The following is a 675-nucleotide window of genomic DNA, read 5'->3' as shown; positions in this document are numbered from 1 at the left end:
CTCATCAGTCTCGGAGCCGACGTTGGGTCTCGGCTCCGCTCTGAGCCGCTGTGCCACGTGGCCTCCAGCATCGGCCTGCTCTTCCGGTGCTTCTGATTCTCGCTGTTTCTAGACAATATCCAAGAAACCTCCACCCCGAATCTTTAAAACTCAGCTAAGCCAAAGGCGCCAGACTCTGACGAGGGCACCCTGTGTGAATCCACATGCTGCAGGAAGGACAGCCAGCATCAGCGGTGGTGGCCTGGACGTTGGGGTGGGACCTGATTGGGAACTTTCTGGATAATGGAACGCTCCAGATTTCGATTGTCATGGTGGTCACACAGGTGTGTAAACTTGTCCAAAAAAAAAAAAGTACACCTGAAATAGATACAAATGATCATATATACGTAAATTATACCTCAATAAAAATTGATTTCGATACCATAATCCACGCTGGCTATAATGCAGAGAGCCTCGTGCCAACGAGCGTGTTTGAGGTGGTGGTGGGGGGTGGGGTTCAGGTCTCTGTGCTCCCAGGGAGCACCCCACCCATGGAGCCCAGGGGAACAAAGGGGCTGGGGCCCCGGATGGAGGGGACTCGCACAGGAAAGAGGCCCAAGGGCTGGGGTGTCAGTGGATGTGGTGATCCTAAGGACAGTGAAGGTACTAGAGCCTTGAGTGCCACCAGGGCCAGCT

Source organism: Pteropus vampyrus, unplaced genomic scaffold, assembly GCF_000151845.1.
Source record: "Pteropus vampyrus isolate Shadow unplaced genomic scaffold, Pvam_2.0 Scaffold100, whole genome shotgun sequence".
Classification (NCBI taxonomy): domain Eukaryota; kingdom Metazoa; phylum Chordata; class Mammalia; order Chiroptera; family Pteropodidae; genus Pteropus; species Pteropus vampyrus.
The sequence above is the reverse complement of the archived record's forward strand: the minus strand, read 5'-3'. Positions refer to the sequence as shown.